An 18,859-nucleotide genomic window follows, 5' to 3' on the forward strand; every position below is an offset into this window, starting at 1 on the left:
CATGGTCAGTGAAGGAGGGAGCTCAACTGAAAAAGCAAACCTTTGTGCATGTTTGAGTATTCACCCATCCATCTTCAACACTTCATTTATGCAGAAAATAGAATGCTACCATTGTGCAAATATATTTATACACGTTAGCACAATTTGTGGCGTACAGATAAAAAATATGAATGATCAAATAAAACATGTATTTTATTGTTAATGAGACTAACAAAAGCAACACACTCGACATTGCAGTATAATTAGGATACAAATGTGCCCAGCATATAATTACAAATATGGAAAAATAAAATATGAGGCCCACTCATGCTGGGCAGCATAAGCTCCAGATCCCAGCACCCTGTATTTAGTCGAAAACGTACAATGAAACTTGCAGTAGTGTTGCTTGTGTTAAAATGTGATCAGGATCATTATGACTATCCCTCAGCAATAAAGACCACAAATACTGCCACTTAGCTGACATTGGTGGCAATAAACGTGCATAGACAGCTCCTGCAGTAACATTCATTCACGTCCGCACACATCCGAGAGGAAGAGAAGTTGCCCGCTGCAGTCAACTTGAGTAAAGGCCGTGAGCCAACCGCTCGTTAATGAGACGTGAAAGCCAAAAAGTCATTTTGTCCTGGGTGGAGTTGTTGCGTGGTAGCCTTCACAGCCAAGGAAGATGGAGAATAGCTGGCATTAATGAGGAACAACGCAGCAGGCAGGGGCACAGAAACCATCACTTAAAGAGCCAAAATGGATGTTGGATGAGTTAACGTCTTCTAATAATAATAATAAAGATGCATAAGTGCAAAGTCAGCATTCTGGAGTTCAAATATTATTTTGCACAGCTACACCTTGATGAGCTCATTATAAACTCAACGGGAGAATTTTTTGACCAAGAGATGTATATTTTGGGGTAAATTATCGAGCAGCAGGGGAGGGTCATTGAATGTGTTTGAAACCATTGCATCTAATGATTTTTAGGACTCCAAACATTCCTGTTGGGATCCATAACTTTTTAATTTTGCGAGTTCCGGGGACTCAATATTTTCTCAAGCATTGGAAACGGGGCACATTGCAATATCATTAAACGAGCTTCACGGGTCACGTATGTATGCTCCGAGATGCAAACAACATGTTTTCCACAGCCTCTGTCCATCTTTGCACACCTCTGCGTGGAGACAGACTTGCTCTGATGCTGGTTATTTAACAGATCAGCGCAGGCCGGCGGAACTGAGAGAAGGAGGATTGTGCTGCTGTGGGGGTGGCAATTTCACTCATGGAAAATCAAAGCTGCGCCTTTCAATGGGGAAAACACATCTGCACAGTGAAGTGGGTACTTGAAGGCTGTACCCAAATTGAAATCGCATGGCTCTTCTGTTGTTTAAACTTTTACAAAGTACAATCTGATTTTTACGGGACAGATTGAGACCACATTCGGGAGATACTGTCATATAATATGTTGAATTGTATATACTGAGAAGCGACACAGTGGAAGACTGGATAGCGCACTTGTCTCACATCTGGAGGTTGAGGGTTCAATTCCAGATCCTTCATAAGTGGAGCTTGCATGATTCCTCCGTGCCCATGTGTGCTTTCTCTGGGTACTCCTATTTCCTCCCACATTCCACAAACCTGCAGAGGAGGTAGATTTGATATTCAGAACTGCCCTTTGTGAGTGTGAATGGTTGTTTTTCTCTGCGTGCCCTCTGACTGGCTGGAAATCAGCTCAAGGTGTACGCTAACCAATGCCCGAATGTAAACTCCAGCCTGCATGTGATCTTTGGAGGACAAGGCGTTAAATGTGTTTCTAAAGGTAACTACATCAGCACAACATCGGTGCCACAATGGATGCTCCGACTGGGGACTGGGTGCACCAATGTGTCAAGTAGTACAGAGGGAAGCAGTTCAAACTTAAGCAGCCAAATCCAAAATAATGAAATTACTTGGAGCGGAGCGCCTCTCTAAACACACCTGGTCACAAATGAGTGTAAGGGTGTCGGGGTGAATTTCATAAACACGCCGTGGCGGGATATACTGTCTATAACATTGGGAGGAAAAAAGCATTGTGTAAATTTAATGAAATATTTTAGCTTTGAAAGTGTCTCATCTTACTTCAGCCTCAAAAAATCCATAGTTGTTAATATCCACGAGGCTACCGTATATATTCTATGAATGCTTACATGTGATGCAAAGCTTTTCTAACATGCATTCAGCCATTACATGAGAGAGCATTGAGACGATTTCTTCTGCTGAAGGACTCTTTTGTTCTCTACGTGAGGCCGAAGGACAGCCAGGTGGCGACGGTGATCCTCTCTGATAAGGGCTCTGACATCAAGACGAGCACCTGGGGGACTGTCGTCCATCGCGAGATCACCAGGCGAGGGCCTCCGCAGGAAAGCATCTGATCAGATCAGATTTACATTTTGCTGCCATGGCATTGCAGAAACACATTGTGTGTGTGTGTGTGTGTGTATGTATATATATATATATATATATATATATATATATATATATATATATATATATATATATATATATATATATATATATATATATATATATATATATATATATATATATATATATATATATATATATATATATATATATATATATATATATATATATATATATATATATATATATATATATATATATATACACACACACACATACTTACCACATACCACATACTTATCAAATTACATTAGGCATACCTGATGTTAGGGCAAACAATTGCTGTTAAAATGTATACAAGTGTACCGAATATTTTTCCAGATGAATTTATATTTCATACCCTTTCAAAATATCAGCTAGTAACTGTTTATATATACAAGTGCCATTAGACTAATGCCCAGCCGTTGTCAAGTCACCTTGAATAAGACCAGCATAAAATAATGATATTGAAATACTATGATGAATATACATTTTAAAAAATGTGGAGTAATATTGAATTAAAGAAATCTATTAAAGTTTATTTTGTCCAAAATTTTAAGTACAGGCATACTTCTGCAGTTTTGAATAAAAAAAACAAAAGTTACATGAGGTTTGAGGTATGAATTCCTGACCCTCAAGTTGGTAAACAGCCAGAATTGCACCACTCAGTGCTGCCTCGCTTAAAGTTTCTGACTTTACTAGTTTTTTTTTTTTTTTTTTTTAAACACAAATGGACTTTTTTTTCAATTTAGTGAGTTTACATATTTTAATTTACAGATGAGTATTGTATGCTGGTAGTCCTATGCAGGTAATGTTGAGTTAAATTGATTGGTTGTCTCAATTTATAACCAATCTTTGGGTTTTACCATAAAGGCATTTTCAAGATGATTCTCATTAAAAGTTTGACATGAGCAAGTCAGATGAGTGAACGTGTCAATAATATATACATATAGAACCTCCAGCTGTTGCACTGACATTTTGTGTTGACCGTGGATTATCAGGTCTCTTGGAATTGTTATTTATTTATTTTTTTATTAATTCATTTATTTCAGTTTTTTTTCATCCCATCAAACCCAATGTAATTTTAAATGATTTTAAATTGTATATTATTGTTTGTAAGCTTGCTGTTGTGTGTTGGAGTTGATCACTACTGCTGTTGTCCAAAAGTTTAACTAAAATGTAACTGTTTTCATGTTTTTGGCAGTGTGACTGTTTAGTATGAAAAAGAAAAAATGAAACTCAGCCAGTGTCCTACAGTAAAAGCTCACTGGCCATCCCATTGTATGGGTGAAAACTTGATAATAGTGCATCCATCCATCCATTTTCTAAAACTGCTTATCATCAAAAGGGTCGCAGGTGTGCTGGTGCCTATCCCAGCTGACTTCGAGCAGAAGGCGGAGGGCACCCTGATCTGGTTGCCAGTCAATTACAGGGCACACAGAGATGAACAACCATTCACACACCCAATCACACCTGAAGACAATTTAGTGTGTCCAATACACCTGCCATGCATGTTTTTGGAGTGTGGGAGGAAGCCGGCGTGCCTGGAGAACCCACACCGGCACGGGGAGAACATGCAAAATACACACAAGGTCCCTGAACTGTGAGGCAGAAGTGCTAACCACTGTTCCACCGAGCCCCCTTACTTGTTAAGGTCCTGCTTGTTATAATAATGTTGTGGCTTATGAGTGCATTTACGGCCAGTCAAAATTGAGTTTTGACTTATTTAGCTTTCCAGTTGTCTTTGACATCTACAGCGGTGAATAGCAGTGAATGGGTTAATACCCGTCAACATTTGTGGCGGGGTACTTAATGATATGGTGGAAATTTGTACTTCACAGCTGTCAAAAGGTGTGACGGCATACCTCATGTTATGACTGGTGATAGTATACTTCATACCCTTCTAAACAACCACGAGCCAGAACACTTACTTGCCTGCAGCCAGACACAGACATTAAGTCCTGTCTTATTCCATTACCTTAACTCATCCACTCCACAGGTGTCTCTGGCCCCTTAAATGACAGAGCTATCACAACACATCACGACTCAGAGTGGAAGAGTGGCAGCACCCAGCCAGCAACTTGCCCAGTGCGGGCCCCTGGGTGGAAAGATAGGAAGGATACGGGATTATACCCTCCAAGCCCGACAACTACTTCCATCCAAGAGGTCAATATTAAAAAAAAAAAAAAAAAAAGTGAGAATTTGGTCCAAAAAAAAAAGCCATGTGAGACCTGGTCTACGATGAGATCCCCGCTGTTGCCTTCTCCCCGGTGATGCTCACAAAAGTGTTGCGCCTAAAACCTTGTTGCCACCACACCCCTCAGGCCCCCAGATGATTGACAGCCCGTCACATTATTTTACAGCGGCGCTCATGGAGGAAGAGGCAGAGAGAAGGAAAAAGAGAGTGTGTGAACAAAAGAGCGGAGTAGTGATACTGGGGTTAGTGCTAAGTGTAGATACACACCCTAAGGACCTTCCAGTACATACAGTAGTGGAGCAGCTGTGATGTGGATGCAGTGTGTGTGTGTGTGTGTGTGTGTGCGTGTGTGTGTGTGTGTATATAACAGAAATGTGCAGATGTTTGTACATCTGGTGTATAATGCGGATATTTAAAGCAGGATGGTGAAAAGATTTCTTCATTAGATGGTGATTATTATATACAGTAACTGTAGGCTATGACTGTTATTCATGCAAGCTATATCAGTTGAAATCTATTCATTGTATGACTTTGCAAACCCATTCGGCGGTTAAACATTAAGTGCAGGATCTGCATTGTGGTATAAAAGGAAGGCATTCCTCAGAGGGCTCCAATGTCTTTTTTTTTTAAGTCAAAATGCAAAAAGGACAAAGAATTACAGAACTCAAACAAGCAGGGGTGTTGTGACTTGGCAAAAAGCTAATTTTCACGAAACAGTGAGTAGAAATAGGACAGTTATTGCTTTGTTTCACCAAAGTTGCGGTTCAACATCAATCTACTATAATGCCCTTGTTAAGCCTGCGGATCAGTGCAAGTGGCGCATACAGCAGCGCAGACACATCCTGAAACACAAATACCATCCCATTCCTATGTTGACAACATTTCTGGCCATGTTTAGGATGCAGCTAATATCAAAAATAAACAGAGAACATTAACTGTATAATTTGACACTTGATGAGGAAACAAATATGTATGCAAGCAAAAGTATTTCTTTCTTCAGTGTGAAGGTTGCCACTGTTAATACGACCACCTGATGCCAGAAGACCCCAAAGGCACCCAATATCATCCAAAAATCATCTTTTTAAAAGTACCTGTCATTCCATTTGTGACAAAGTGACAAACTCTGACACTCATTCACCATGAAATCTCACCGTGTGGCTCACTACGAAACTGTAGCACCTCATCTTCGCTAAAGGTCAACAACCTTGGGCAACATGGAGAGAATCACGTTCCAGATGGCTCAAAATAGAAACAGCAGAGGTAAAACATTTCGGGAAATGTAAATCATGGAAGCAAATCTGTTTGGTCACATGCGTTCATACCTCTCAGGATTTGGGCCAGTGCATCTTTGCCACTCAGATTAGATTGATGGCTGTCACATAGCAACTTGCGTCAAGTTGCAGACAGAGAAGTGACAACCGAACGACATTGACTTGTTGCTACTACTGTCACTTATAGGTTGCGTCGACGCACTCCCCAATAAAAGTTAACTTAGAGTTGTTTAGAATTCTTTTCTCCAATTCACGCGATTAAAGGGTTTAGATTACGTTAACCCAAACCCTAACCCTTAGATTACGTTTTACATTACAAATACATGTTTTTTGTGTTCCTCAGCCAGGTTTGCCCCAAGATCTCGATAAAGCAATGCAGACATTGCAGTCATTTGAATTATCCACAAAATAATTATATGCAGTTCTTATCTCATTCACAAAAATGTCAATATTATGATTATGGTTGTGGGATTAGCAAATTCATCGTGAACAATTAATGACAGTCATACTCCAAGCATTATTTTTTTATGTTGCGTTAATCACATTTTTGATCGCTAACTTTAAGCTTTCTGTTCGCTGATTAGATCCGTTTTAATACATTTGGTTTCTTTTGGGTTGAGTTGCTGGGGGTTGGGAAACAAAGCTTAATAGCAACCTGACTTGAACACTGATTGGCTGTAAGTGGGTTTGACATAACCTGATAGGCTCCTGTTGTGAGTGAGAGGGCAAGTTCAGGGGCAGAAGGAAGACATAATAATGGAAGCGCGTGTGAAAGTGTCGGTCCGATAAGTGGTAAATTAAACTTAAAACACTGATGGTACCTTTGATAGTGACATGCATTCTTTGTTAAAAGGCCTTTTTTTTTACTCCAGAATCAGTTCTGTGACTGCAGCCACAGTTAATAAAGGCAAAGACGGTAATGTAGCGACTCATAGCAAAGCTCTTTGGCAAACCAAACTGTGTTTGAGCAAGTCTGCAATGGACAGGATGCACAATATTTTATTTTGTTCATGTCTAATTATTTGTCAATTGAGAGAAAAAAAACTGCTACATTCCTTCCTCATGGCCAAACCAAAATGTTGCAGCAAAAACTGGGGGCTCGTCTTAAATATATCAAAAGGTAAATGGTTACTACTGCAATTAAGTAAATCTCTGATAAAGAAAATAAATGACTGAAGACACTTTTATTTAAAATGGTTGTATATCAATGTTTTGATCTGCCATAATATCACATGGTATCAAAAGTTTTAGTGTTGCGTTTGAATTTTTGTTTTGTTCTTGTTTTCTTGCCCTTTGTTTGAGTGTCTTGTTAGTTTGATTTTGTCCATCTGTCTTTGTCAACCCGCCTCTTTGTGTTATCCTACCAGCTCCCTGCTCCAATTGTTTCTTGTCAGATGTTCCTTGTTGCCTAATTAGTTTGAGTGTATTTAGTTTCCTGTTTACTTTCACTTCCTGTCGGATCGTTGTCATGTCTACCTGCTTGTATATTGTCTTGTTTACCCGCCAGCCTGTCTGTGTAGTTCTTGCTGTCCTCTTTTTCCCGCATCCTGTTTTTGCTTACACTTTTTGTGAATTAAATATGGCTTTCTGCACTTATGTCCTGCCACCGAGCTTCCCTACAATTGGGTCCACAATCCCCCACATCCATGACAAACCTTGACAGGTTGAGGACTTTTCTCTAATTTTTTTAAATGAGAATAAAAAGAGTCTTAATTACCAGAAATTAATCAAATTATTAAATTTAATGACATCACTAATAAAGATAATAGTTTGAGCCCATAAGCCTACTTGACTATTGATATTGTGGATGTAACGTTTAGAGGCATTTCAAAAACCCTCCTGCCTGATTTAGTGCAAAATATACTTATGCAAATACCCATCCATCTTAAACTCTTATCTTCACAAGGGTGCTGCAGTGGTGCTATCTAAGCTACCGTCGGGCAGCAGGCGAAGTACACACTGTTATGGTTGCCAGACAATCGCAGGGCACATAAAGACAAACAACCATTCATACCCACAGACTGATTAATGTTCCTCCAAAGAGCACAGGCATGTCAAAAGTTTGTCCAACATAGCAACAGTAGCTAAGGGGATGTGGGTGTGTCGAACCCCAAAGACGTCCCCGTAAGCATCTGAGGCCCCGCTTTAATTGTTCTTTTTCACCAACCTCAAGCTCTCACACTGAGAGGTGTAGGCTAATCTCTCTGGGTAGCCCCCCTCTCTCCCCAACATCGCCTGTCATTCCACTTTGTAGAAAAAAAAAAAAAAAAAAACACCCTCCCCTTCTTTCTCCCTTTGGAAGTCTGCATTAAACATAGAGACCGTGCATGGGTGAGTGATTCAACAAATTGCCAGAGCCAATAAATGGGTAAGAAAATGATCTATATGCCACCAGTCCTTACCTTATCTTTTTGTCTGATGCGTTTAAATAAACATGATCTTTGCTTATTGCATTTAGTTAAGAGCGTCCCTCCACATGCTTGACTGCTTGTGTCCATCAACTGGAGGGAGCCCAGCTAACACACATGAAACCCGCTACAGCTGCTGCTCTAACCTTTGAGTGTCTCCTAAGGAGCGCAGTGATATTTGCACTTAATAAAATTATGCCTACCGGGAGAATATGCCGCTGACATTTGCCATTTGTCAAGTTGAGGTGGCAGCGAGAGCTTTATGAGTCATTAGTGTTCCGGAGTGTGTGCGTCTGTGTGTGTTTGAGAAAGACAGAGTTAATCAGCCCGCAGTGACAGTCATTGCTGAGTGTACAAGTCAGAAATATCCACTAACATCACCCTGTTTTATCAGCTTAAAAACCCATTTAACATTTGTTATAAATTATTCCGTATGTCTTTTCCTTTTTTTTATGATGTTCTTTTAACTGCTAGACATTTAATGTTGAAACTCCACACAAGTGGTTGAATTTAGTACTCAGTCAAACTGAAAAATAAAGCATTTCAACAATTTTCATGTACTTCTGTTCAGTGTTTTAGAGGCTTGGTTGTTTGATTCTATTATTTGAATAGGTTGTGGTCATGTAAAGCAGTATTTTACCAAGCTGGCAAAAAAATAAAACATAAAATAAATAAAAAACATACATAGAACAGTGTACTTCACATGTGAAGCGGCTTTTTTCATTTTAGACAAAATCTCAAGCAGTACAGCCAGGAAATTTGACTGTTTTACTTTGTTGTAAGCTGACTTGCTTACTCATTAAAAAAAAAAAAAATCTTAACCGGTGTGTTATGGTTCCAACAAAACACTAATTCTCTGATGTCTGCTGGGGTGCCTCAGAATTGGTGACTGTGATCATATGAAGTGACTTTTCTTCATAACTTTCCCAAAGTCTGGGACCAACCCTGAGAAATGTCTATGCTGGGTTCAAACATGGAAGTCAGTGGTGTCAAACATAATGATATGCTGTTATCTTACCAGTGCAGTTCTCCTCCGGCATCTTCACTCGCATCCTTTCCACTGGTCCACTTTTTTCACCGCACATAACCAGTGCTCTATCAGGTGTAAGTCCAACGGTTTGTCCGAGGGCAGTTTAATGTTGGCTACACTTTGACATACATTTTCAAACTTGTTATTTCCACCTGTAGTCCTGTGCCCTGATTTTATGTCCAATATTTTCTCTGTAATGCACATATTGGAGTCCACTCCACCAATGAAGATAGCTAGCTGTGCTGCGTCAAGTCATGTCAGCACTTTCATCCACAGCAAGGAAGTATGCTATCATTCCGCTGGTAACAAATGGAGTTTGACCGTCACTGATCTGGTGACTGTGAAAGCCTAAACAGTGGCTTTTGATGATCTCAACGTTATCGCAGGTCCCGATCATGCTGAAGCCGTGATAAATATTCCCGCCGCCTTCCTGCTAAATAGATCAACAACAGCAGAAACAGCATTCAGTCATTTCTTTATACTCTTTCTCTTTGCTTCCACACAATGCGACTCCCCATGCACAAATAAACTTTTTTCTCACTTGCGCACACATGAATTAAATATGCTATTCCAAAACCAAATATTCATACAGAACAGAAGGCAAATGGTTGGGAAAACACAAGACAAAACTTCAGCATGTCCACAAAACAAAATAAAATACAAAGTCCACATTTGGTACACAAACGAAATGTGTTTCCCTCTCTGTGTGTCAGTTCTTCACTGACCAGAAACAAAGTGGCCGGGCGACAAAGGAAAGCTGTTATACTTTGGTATCTGATCAGTACAAAAACTTTCAGTTTGAGAGAACACTAACAAGAATTGTAAATCTCAGATGTTATTTTCATGAATTGTGACATTTCACACATGTATAGCCAAAAAAGTGCACACCAGACGAATCCCCCAAAGAAAGTAAAATTTGATCATTTGCGACAGCTCAGGTACAAGCTGACAATTGCAATTTTCTTTCTCTTGTCTGTTTTACGCAGCCAATTGGGATGTGAAAAGAGACGCCTTAGTACAATCAAGGTTGTTTACCAAATGTAACCTCCTGCTCATTCCCTATCACACATTGATCAAGAAACCAGAACACACAAACACAACTGCGCAAACCAAATCAAATACAATCAAAGAGTTAACACAAGAAAGAATTACCCCGTCCTTCATGCTTTGTGTGATGTGTTCAGCTCAGTTCTTCTTCTTCTTCCAGACATGTAGCGAAGATTTGATTTGGAAAGATGAGGATTTGTGATATCTGCCATGACAGTATCCCAACAAATGATTTGAACTGTGAAGAAAGAAAAATAAGTAAGTGGTCTAAGCACTTGGTCACAACTTTGATGCAATATGCAATATTTCAGTGCTTACTATGTACAAATGTATTATTCCAGAATTAAGCGTCAACAAAACAACACAAGAAATTGGATAATTTCATGTGAACTTTGGTGTTGTGTTTTCCACAAAAACAAGTGATAAATCATACTAGATTTGTCCAGCAGACCCAAACACTCTTTTTACATTAGCTAATATCATGTGGTCTGCCGTTTGTTTATTTAATTAAAGACATTACATTTTACTGTTGATTTAATTTTAATAAATTTAATTATAAATTAATTAATAATTATAGTGTTGGATGTAACTGGATTGTAAATCGATGCTGATCAATGCTGACTGTCACAACAGTCAGAGCAATTTATTTGATGTCATTTCTACAGACACATGTCGCTCATGTTTTATTCTCTTCCTAAGCTAAAAAGATTTTTGTTACATGGCTGGTTTGTGTTTTTGTTGAGAAACAACTTTAGATAATGGCAACGGTTAAAAATGGCAAAGCTAAAACAAATGTTTTGACAGTTACAAATGAGATACTGTATGAGCAAAATTGCTCATTTGGACTCAAAGAAGGTGTGACAAGAGAGAGGGAAAAACAACAATCAATGGGGGTGTTTAAGTTTTGGGGTTTTTTTTTCAAATTCAAGATCTAGGGATGTGTTTTTTACTGGTGCACAAAATGAACTGTGTATGAACATCACCTTGTTTAAAGATCAAGACCAACACAGAATCAACACTCAAAACAAATCACAAAGCTGCAAATCATCGTGACTTCCAATCTTGCCTTTGAGAAATGGCAGCAGAAATGTGTGGCTTCAGGAATAGAAAAGATCTTCCAAATATGAAATGCTTCAAAGAGTAATGATTTTCCGATTATAATATTTCAATTATTAAGTCATGCAGAGTCTGCTAGCAACACTTTTATTATCAGATGAGGGTTAGGGTTTATTTGATTATTAATTTATTCGACAACTTGTGAATGGCATCAAATGTGGGGCTCTGTCCAGGTTTAGGACTTTGTACAGTAAATAAAAAATACGATAATTAAATCTGAACACAATTTTGAGTCATACGTTAACTTGGTACCTATTGTTCAAACACAACCATTAATTGTAACAGATGAGCCCATTTGAAGTGTACAGAATTGTTTTGTAACTTTTAAACCTAAGAAATATAATTTAAAGTGACAATACGTTAGGTCAGGCAAATCCGGCCCGCCAAGTGCCTCTTGTAAAACTCAGTTCCAAAATCTTAACTTGTCATGTATAGTAAATAATAAAGTTGAAAATTTGCAAAATGTTTTGGGGGTTTTTGTTTCAGTAAATTCAACAATAAATCAACAAACATTTATCCTTTACATCTGATTTCAAAACCACAAAGCCACTAATTTGTTGTGTACAATAATAATACTACAACACTATTTAAAATGGACTTTGTTTCCTTATCATATCGGCCCAATGAGAGAAGTTGGAGCTACACAGTGGCCCGTGACAAAAATGAGTTTGACACCGCTGCGATAGGTGCATGGAGACTATTGGCATTTCCGTTAACTGACAGGGTCATTCGACATCTTGTGTATGTCCTTGATGTTGTTTCAGAGAAAGACACCAATTATAAGTAGTCAAGGAGGCCAATAATCTATATTTGGAGCAGATATTCCATAGGAAAAAAAAAGGCACCAGCATTTATTTGAAAATGTCAAACTCGAGTTCTTAAGTTTGTTGAACTGTCTCAAAGCATATGTATGTACATACTGAGCTTGATGTGTTTGGTTAAAAAAAAAAGAAATACATTTTATTCATATACATTTTTGTTGTAAAATTTTAACATTCAGGAAGCTCCCAGAGTTATCATAAACATAAACAGTCAAATGAAAACTACACGACTGTAAATGATGCTCTCTCATATTTTTCTCAAAACGTCACTTCGTTTTAAACTAAAACACAGGACGTTGATGTTTCTAGGGTCATCAAAATTTCCTATAAAGTTACCAAAAACTATATACAGAATTAGATCACCAAAGTTAAATATAGTTTTAAATTTATTCATTTTGGATAATCGATTTTTTTTTATAATGGCAGTATTCATCAAAATGTCAAATATTAGCGCAGATAATTGGTCTGGCAAATTATTAATAAAAAAAAATAGCTACTTGTCTAAAAAGCAAGTGGCCAAAAGACTTTTAAAAAAAATGCATGAAAAGAGTTTTGGGGAAACTTAGTTTTTCATCTCCTATTACCTAGTTGCGTTTTGGGAACTTGACAACTTTTCGCATGTAACATCGTCACGTTGACGCATTCTTCCCTCGTGCTCACAAAACCACTTTTCTGCCATTACCTTTCATTATGCGCTTTCCTCCGTAATGTCACATCCATTTTCTGCTCCCTCACTCCCAAACGACCATATGCATGCACAATTTAGCATAATAGGAGAATTAAAAAACACAAAATTATAAGGTAATGTCTCACCAAGGGCTATACATATTCACATTAAAACGCTTTCTCGGTGGTCTGTAAGATTGCTCTCTGCGGGGAATATTAATTGTTTGAGCACAGCACCCCCTGCAGGCATGCATTAGTCCGTGCCAATAATACCCTCGGTGGGCGCACGAAGTCTTAGGTAACCTTTCTCTGCAATTACAGGCCTTTCTGCTTTGATCGGTGCGTAATTGAATTGGTTTAAGCACTTATGATTTCTCTGTGAAAATTCGACCCATATTTCAGTCTCCCCTGCGAGATCAGACAAAGCTCGGGTGGCCCTGTAATTAAAGGAGCCAGGTGTACAAGTAGGGGAGCAGGCGACCACAGTCACTTGTATGGGACTGATTAGGTATTTAGTGAAAATGAGATTTCGCTGCTCGGGAGGACAAACTGCGCCATCGTACTCGGTGTTCCGTGTTCGGTGGGGTGGCAATCGACTGGTGCACCAATCGAAAATGACTTTTTTGGTCCATGCCATTTGCACGAGGCTTGGTGGTCTAAACATGGGGGCACATCAAGCATGAAAGGTGGTTTTTGATTACATTTTGGAGACCATTTGGAATATTAATATTATGATGTTTGAACAATGAGTAGGGAAAGCATTTTCTATTGAACAAAAACTAAAATCATTTAAATTTATCGGCACCCTCACAAGTTTGCCAAAATTAATAAATGTGCAGTAGTGTGTTTGAGAGTTTCAATCATCCTAACAAATGTGAAGCTGCTAAGTCGCAGGTTAAGCCAATCACTATTCACAGTACCATTTTCTTCCTGGAAAAAAACAAAACAAAAACAATCAAGGTAAAGATGCTGTTTATGTGGCAACCTCAAACCAAAAAGCCAAAAATGCTAGGTCAAAAAGTGACACTTTGGTCTTTGGGGAGTGACAGCTGCGGCCAGTGGATGAACGCCAAGCGACTGAATGGAAAACAAGTGAGCTTCACTACTTTAATTTTAGAACGGAATGGATTTTAATCAACACATTATGCCGGTTGTTAATTGCTTTTCCCACCTGCTGCTGAAATAATTAGCTACTTTTCCAAATTATTGGAGTAATAGCCATCTGTTTGGTAGCGCATAGACAGGATCTGTTCTGGACATAGTGGAGATGCTGACATGAGATACAGGCGGCTGATAACGCCGATATCTATGAAGCCAAAAAAAAACTTTTTTTTTTTTTCAAAAATAAGCAAAATATTAAAATTGTTATTTTAATATCTTGCTTATTTAACAAAATGTAAATGACAATGGTGAATAGGTGCACTCCATTTACAATTGAAAGACTTATAATATATAATCTGACAAGGAATACGATATGAACTGTAATTGTAAAGGTCAGGCTTTATCAATGTCATGTCCGAACCTGGAGGTTTTTGAAGGATACGCCATCAATTGAAGAGGAGTATTTCAAGAAACATTCGCATGATGAAGTCATGCATGTATAGTTAAATGAAGGTTGGCTATTGCAACTTGTTCCAGGCTGTTATTGACTCTGGCCCGCAGTCATCTGAGGCCCCAGCTAGCCCGCAACCATACTGAGGACAACCGATACAGTAAATACATGAATAGAATGTGCACTCTCCAATTAATTGCAATTGTCTTCCATCTTAGTGGGGGCAAATATCTGAAGCAGTGGTGTCAAAATAACATTAATGGTGACACATTGTCATTATCAATTGCTTAGTATAATTTTTAATCTCTGACTATGCTTTCTGATCCATTTTTATGCATGGGGATTCTTGTGGTTGAGTTGTCAGGGGTTGGAGAACAAAGGTCAATTATACCCTGAAGTGGACACTGATTGGCTGCCATTGTGAATGGCATAACATGTTGTGGGTGGGATGGCAAGCTCAGGAGCAGAAGGAAGACATGAAAAAGGAAGCACAGTGAGAATTGTCGTTTTGATAAATAGTACATTTAACTTTGAAACGCCACCTTTGATAAAGACAGGGTCGTATGTTTTTTATAAGAGGGTGCTTGCTAACCACAGTAGCGGTTTAAGTTTAGCTTACCTCATGAATCAGTTAACGATAGCAAATAAAGACGCGAGCAATAGCAAAGCAATTTGCCAAACTAATTTCGAGAACACCTCACGTTCGAGCAAGTTTGCGACGGACAGGATGATGTTTAACTTTAATGTTATTTTTTTAAATCATTTAACTATGAAAGAAACCAGCACCATTACTCCTGATGGTCAAAACTAAAGATTGCAGCCAGCCCTAGACTCAAATGTGTCAGAAGTTAAATAGATACAACTGCATCTATTAAAGAAAATAAATGACTGAAGCCACTTTTTGATGCTGTTTATCGATCTCTTCTGCCACAACGCAATGTGCCAAAAAAATAAACTAAAACTTGAGGATTTTCTTCCACGAGCACTAATTTGAAGATATATGGTATTAACGCTTCATTTGTGAAGAGTGATCGACACACTAGGAGCTCAATAAGAGCATGCCATCTGTTCATTAATTGGGGAACAGCAAATGTAGTCGCAGAGCATTCATGCATTACTAACAAAGAGTGGACATCTACCATTGCCAAAGAGTGGACATCTAATGGAGCGCTGGCCACCACTTAAATAATGAAAGGTCAGTGGTGAAAGATGGAGTTGGCCAATCATCGGTACAAGGTGTCTATTGGAGCTTCATCAAAGCTTCATAATCGAGACATGGTTGTGTATTGGAGCGGCCGACATTTAAGAAAATACCATATTGATGATTTCAACTGTTCAACAGTTTGCATCTTGAGTGGTAGTCTTTTAAGTCAGTAGAACAAGAAAAGGTGTGCTCCGCCAAAGAGACGGTGCAGCTCTTAAAGTAACATCTCACCAGGAGGGGAACAAGCCTGTGCAGCCAATGGTGGACTTTAATTATAGGTAATCTCCACTCTCAGACAGACACTGCACTTAAGAACTTCCTGGCCAATTACCAAAGTGCCTTAAGTAAGCTGCAGACATCCATGATAGAAAGTGACGGGCGGAGGGGGGTGAGAGAAAAACAACAGGCCCCGAATGAGGCGGCGTCTTACGCGGAGGCAATTAAAAGACACAAATGTTACACCACGCAGGGCTCAAATGAGAAGAAAAGAGGAGAAGGCCTTTGATGAGTCGGTTGTGAGCTTAGTTGAGTTTAAGAGGCGATGATGGTGGAGGAAAAAAAAGGGTGAGCAAAAAGGGGCAAATTAAAGACAGTTGATTAGCACCAGGCCCGGTGTCACACTGTTTCCCTCCAGGACCATATGTCACACGGAGAACTCACTCGTCGAGGGCCTGGAATGTGCCACCAAAAGTCAGGATTTCTATAAAGCAAACTGGGCGTCCCACCGGCAGCTGATTCTCTGCTGCGCTCCCTCATGTTCATTATCAAGCAAGGGCCAGCGCACACTCGGTGCTAAATTACGAGGCTTTTGAATGGACAATCCAAGAGCCTGTCTCCTTTAATGGGTTAATTACGCATCTAACAAGGGGCCTTGTTCAGGGGGAAACACTGGCCTTGATGAAGGTTAGCACATTAGTCAATTGGTTCTGAAACTAACCCTGAATGATTGTCAAACAAACTAATGATAAGGGGGAAAAAATTAATGCCCCCATTCAAAAAAAAAAAAAAAATGTAAAAACTTGCTTGCGATGTTTGCGTCCTCTTGAATTTCCTACAACTGCTTACTTGACACCGTCATAAGATGCTACTTTTAGAAATTTTCACACTGTTTTACTGCATTATTTGCAGTAGGCTATATTATATTTTGGACATAATCCATTAAATGCATGAATCTAGATACAACGGACCCCCAGTTTACGACGCCCCTGACTTACGTTTTTTTGTCTTTACAACATGGACTGAGACATTTTTTCGTCCCCTCTTTGTGACATTTTTATTCGCCTTACGACATCAAAAACAACAACTTCTTTTCTCAAACATGGCAGTCAGAGTGCACACTCATACGTCACTGCACACGTCCCTGCTTACGTCACTACAATGCTGATCTGGTATTGATTCGCATCACGACTCACGAAGATACTGGTCTGCTATTGGTCGGCTTCCTGGCATCACTAGGATGCCGGTCGGCTAGTGGTCAGCGTCATGGTGTCAAGATGGCGACATGCTAAAGATATTAACTCGTAGGAGTGCTTACAATATTGTATTTATTGTGCATTTTACTGCTTAATTCAAACTTGAATTGCTTAGGCATGGATCGCAAAATTGCAACAATCGCAAAAAGTAAGAAGATGATTAGTATGGAAATGAAGCTGCAAATAATTGAGAAATACGAAGAAGGCTAAGCTAGCCTAGTGCTAGCTACCCTCACTAGGGAATATGGCCATAACAAGCTCGTCACGTCACACAAAAGTAAATAAATCCTTTAAATAATTTTTATTTACTATTTAATAGTATACATGTACTGTATATTACTGTATGTATAAGTAGCACTTACCATGCTATTTTATTACTAATTTTTAATATGTATAGACAATTTTGATGTTTTTACCTTGGGTTTACACACATTAGCTAATTAACATAGGTTTCTATTGCCTGCCATATGATGATTTTGCCTTACGATGCCAACTGTGAACGGATTAATTTCGTAATAGCGTGGGGTCGACTGTACTAGGTTCTCTGGGTCAAGTACAGTTAGTGTATCTAATTGTCAATATTAGGACTGTGCAAGAAAAAACATAATAACATGTTATTATGTTTTTTCCACAGTTCAGCAACTTCATGCACCACATATAAAAAAACACATGTGTAAACCTCTAAATTACATCATCAGCAATTAATTAAAGGCCAAAAAAATATCAAAAAAGTAACGTAACCTGTCTGGTCAATTAGTAAACAATCCCTAAATAGCAGTTTTGAACTTGACCCGACCTATGAAACTTAATTTAGCTTGTTCATCGTCAACAAGCATTTGAAGAGGCCAGTCATAATTTTGAAGTGTATATTCATCGGGGCCTTATCAAAACAAAACAGTCCATTCATTTCAAAGAATCATGGTCCCAGATCTACAGTGTTGTCATTGGATGAATTTTTCTTATTATTTGCACAAGTGGTCATTTGGGATATTTAGAATGCATGTTTTTCATGCAAACTCCAGCTATATTATCATGATAACAGAGTCAAAAAAGACAATTATCAATTTACCACTTGTGAATACTCAAAAATGTGATTTACACTCAGCGGAGCTTTGGCTGTGTTGCATTATGTGTGTCCTTCAGGTGGCAGTAAACACGTAACAAAGTGTAAGAGCAGGGTTGTCAAACTAGAGTACGGAAGGAGGTTTGATGCAATCTGTAGGATTATTTTGTGAAGTATTAAAAACATCAATAAGTCCCAACCCTTTAGTCCGCTGTTCATAATCAACAGACAGACAACAATTCTTAATTTTACAAGCAATGCCCAGATGAGCACTGTGACTAGCGTTTATGTTAGCATTGGCATTTAGCTTCATAATGGCTACTGCTCAGCACAAGTAAAATCCTCTGATCGCCCCGACGAGATTCACAAAGCGGAACTGTCACCATCTGGGCCATTACCAGACATTCATTCATTTATTTCTGTTTTTTCTGTTTATTTTATTATGTGTTCTATACAAAATATGTACCATAATTCTCCAAAACACACACTTTTTTTTCCCTAAAACATGAAGGCCAAAAGTATGGGTGCATCCTACTTTTTACATTTTTTTATTCAACGTCGGCCACATAAGCCGAGTTTTGACACACA

The sequence above is a fragment of the Hippichthys cyanospilos genome, chromosome 5, assembly GCF_059441005.1.
Source record: "Hippichthys cyanospilos isolate Australia breed blue-spotted pipefish chromosome 5, RoL_Hcya_1.0, whole genome shotgun sequence".
In the NCBI taxonomy this organism is placed as follows: Eukaryota; Metazoa; Chordata; class Actinopteri; order Syngnathiformes; family Syngnathidae; genus Hippichthys; species Hippichthys cyanospilos.